The 4,037-nt window shown below is 35.4% G+C and overlaps 1 pseudogene; it reads left to right on the forward strand.

The window, feature by feature from the left end:
- The first annotated feature begins 806 nt into the window (after positions 1 to 806).
- LOC130139444 (protein FAR-RED IMPAIRED RESPONSE 1-like) lies at positions 807 to 3,668 on the forward strand (annotated as a pseudogene).
- The last annotated feature ends 369 nt before the right edge of the window (positions 3,669 to 4,037 follow it).

A 4,037-nucleotide genomic window follows, 5' to 3' on the forward strand; every position in this document is an offset into this window, starting at 1 on the left:
TTAGATGTGGCTGTCTTGCTCGTATCAAATTTAAGGTTGACGAAAATGGTGTCTATGAAGTCATGGAGTATATTTCTGAGCATAATTATGCATTTATTCCGGAAGATCAAAAGTATTTGATTAGATGTGGAAGAAAAATATATGATACTTGCAAGGGTGTTTTAGTTGACATGAGTAAAGTTGGCATTGGGGGGATTACGGCATATAAGTTTTTAGCAAATGAAGCAGGAGGAAGCAAAAACTTGGGTTTCAACTTGCGTGATTGTCAAAATTATTTGCAGATGAAAAGATCTGATGGTATAAGTGGGGGAGATTGTCAAAGTGTTCTAAATCATTTTCATTTCATGCAAATGCAAAATCCAATGTTTTCATACGTTGTACAGGTAGATCAAGATGGTAGAATGACAAATTTATTTTGGAGAGATAAAATGTCGAAATTTGATTATGATTGTTTTGGTGATGTGCTAGTGTATGAGTATCATAGCAACAAATATAACATGATATGTGCACCATTTGTCAAGATTAATCATCATTGAAAGAATGTTCTGTTCGGCTGTACATTTTTGTTGGACGAGACTACAAAATTACTTATTTGGTTATTTGAGGCTTTTTTGAAGTCTATGGGAAATAAGGGTCCGAAAACCATGTTCACTGATCAAGACCAAGCCATGACTATAGCCAGTAGAACGGTGTTTCCGAATACACAACACCGTTTATGCACTTGGCACATCGAGAAAAATACTATCCAAAACATTCCACATCTTTACCACAACCCGAGTTTTAAGGATACATATTTCTTAGTGCTTATGTATAGATATAGATCGGAGAAAGAATTTGAATCTACTTGGAGGGAAATGGAAGAGGAGTAGGGTACTGCGAATAACAATTGGCTTCGGAGATTATACGACATTAAACACAAATGGAGTTCAGCTTTTGGTCGTGACACTTTTACATGTGGTATAAGATTCAGCCAAAGGAGTGAGAGCATTAATAATGTCTTCCAACGTATGTCGACGAAGACATTGACTCTTGTAGAGTTTGTCCACCACTATCAAGAACAAGTGAATCACATAAGAGAAATTGAAAGTCAAGATGATTACAATTCTAGAGGGAATCCCAAATTGGTGATTTCGGATAATGACATCTTGATACATGCAGCTTCAATATATACTCGTACCATTTTTAAAAGGTTCAATGATGAATTCTTGCAAAGTTTCTCTCAATGTATTTCAAGTGAAACATTTCATGGATTGGCTTATTTATTTACTCTCAAGTTTAAGGGGAGTGAATATGTTGTCAAATTTGATGCTGCAGACTCTTCAGTTTGTGAATGCAAATTATTTGAATTAAAAGGGTAGTTGTGTCGCCATGCCTTGAAAGTGTTGAGTGAGAATCATCAGTGACGGGTATTTCATCTCCCTATATTTTGAAAAGATGGACTAAGGGTGCCAAATAAGGGATTGTGAATGATGAATCTCATGAAATGGCACCGGGTTCTTCTAAATTTAATCAATTTTCCACGTTAATGCATTAATCTTTTGAATTGATGAGTTTGGGAGCCAAAAATGTAAATACCATGAGAATAGTGACGAAGAGCATGGAAAAAGTAAAGGCTAAAGTTTGATCATACAATTCAAGTATGGTTGTGACTGATGATGCTAGTGATGATGATAATAACAAGGCTTCTTTGTGCGAGATTTCGGTATTGGACCCCCTTTGAAGAAAAGCAAAGGAAATAAGTTATGGAAGGCTTAAGAGCTCAAGTGAGAAAAAGAAGAAAAAATCTAAGAAAGGAACACCTCTAATGCGAATAGAAAGTCGAGATGAGTGACATATTCTTCTAAATATGATTAGTTAAATTTTTTGCTTATGTTATATGATGCCAATTAACATATTTATTACTTTGTAATGTAGAGTTGGTTGTTCAAGCAACACATGATGAAACTCATCTCCCAAATTATTCAAATAATTCAAATCAGTTTCAAAGTGTATTTTATCTTAGCAACATTGGTGGTCCTATAGTAAATCTAAATTTTCATAATCATGTATGTCGCTCTTAGTCTTCCATTTGTATTTACATGTTACTAATTTGGTCAATTTTTTAATATGGATGCAGCAGCCACCATACATTATGCCATCGGGGATTATGAGTGGATTTTGCCCATTCCCTAGTCAGGTATTTAACAACTTGGTGTATTACCATACAAATGATTGAACTTATTAGATACATGAATGAGAATAATCTTGAAAAGCAAATTAGTAGTGAAAAATTTATTATATGTAGATGAAATCACCATATATCATGCCGCACAGGTGCTTATTATGAAATCATTTTAGTTCCTAGTGTTATTTCATCTTATTGTTACCATTGTAATATTTATTGTTAATCGTTTCTTCTAGATAGATGTTGGAGTATCATAACAGATCTCATGGAACCATTTTGAGTCAAGTACAACTTGCCTTTTTTACTCATGGGATTATTTGAGATATATTTATCTTGGCATTTGTTTAGTATAATGTAAATAAATTGGTTATTCCTTTGTGCATGGGTCATCAAATTCTTTTCAGCATCCTAGGGTGAATGAGTTGAACAATTATGAAGGAACACATACCAATTGGCCAAATACCACATAATTCTTGGATGGGACGAATCCTCATCAATTGCCACTTTGTCCATATTCTTGGCATACTTTGAAACAGTGACCTTGTCACTGTCTAATGGTCACGGTTCACTCATTCTTGAAGAACGAATTCTTGGAACTTTTCTGTTTGGGGTGGGAAGATTTATGAAGACTTTCAAATCAAGCATTTGGTGGGATATGAGTTTTATTTTGAGTTTTCGAAGTTGATCGTATACTTACAGTTTAAAGTTTTTTGTGACTTGGGAATTTTGTGATAAATTAGTCTATTACCAATGGCATTGATATTACTGAGTGGGGCCCTTCTACCGATGAGCATATTGCTTCCCATTACTCTGTCAGTGATATTTCTGGAAAGGTGATAGCCTTTCAATTTGTTACTTGAGAATTTTGTTACACTGTTATTTTAACCAGCTTTTTCATGAACTCCAGGTGCAATGCAAGATAGCTTTGCAGAAAGAACTTGGTCTTCCTATTTTGCTAGACTGCCCATTGGTAATATGTGGTTCTGCTTACTAGACGATTCTGCCCATTGGTTAACCAGCTTTCTCATGAACTCCAAGTACTACTTATCGTAAGTGTTTCATGAATTCTTTGTCAAGTGACATGATTCGAGGTACAATGGAGGAGTGAGCTATTGACTCTCTTGTTGGTCTCGTTAGATTAAAACATGTTCTTTTTTTGTAACATGTCAAGGTGTGCAAGTACTTTTTTGAAGCAGTGGAGAAGAAACAGTATGGTCGGTTCTGGGTTTGCCACAATGGTCAATATCTTGTTTTGTTGTTATTCTTTTCTTGTGCTGGCACTGTGTGCTCATGTGCATCAGCATGGGTATCTGTTTTGTGTTGTATTGAAGATCGATATATTTTGAATGCTAATATCATGGAATTTTTCTGTATGTTTCTCAGCGGCCGCGAGCTATTCCTGTCCGATTCAAACTTGTTTGTCGATGATGTTGAGGCATGTGAAAAGCACTTGAGAGAGGAACAATCTCGCATCATCAAAATGCAGGTGGGGATTTTCATTTGAACCCATTTGTTTAATGGAGTTTCCTAGAAAAGACCATTAGATTGCATTTTTTTTTTATCTAACTAGATTGCATTTGCTCTATGGAAAGTTTTGGGTTTCTTCTTTGAAGTTCACAATGTGATCTTTTAATTTTCCCTGCAGAAGTACGGATTTATAAATGGGGGTGGACATGGATCTAAACTTCGAAAAGAGCTGCACCGTGCGACATAGCTGAAAGACTGCTCTCAGATCTCATCGACATAGCTTAAGCATTGAAACGAGGAAAGAAAACCTAAAACATGCTCATAAAGAGGATTTGCTGATCCTTAATGAAGATTTCATGAAGAATGACCATTTACTGTCATTCCTATAGTGTTCTTAAACGCATCT

The sequence above is a fragment of the Syzygium oleosum genome, unplaced genomic scaffold (assembly GCF_021117445.2).
Source record: "Syzygium oleosum isolate NSW1041296 unplaced genomic scaffold, Sole_v2.1 Sole_v2.12, whole genome shotgun sequence".
Taxonomy (NCBI): Eukaryota; Viridiplantae; Streptophyta; class Magnoliopsida; order Myrtales; family Myrtaceae; genus Syzygium; species Syzygium oleosum.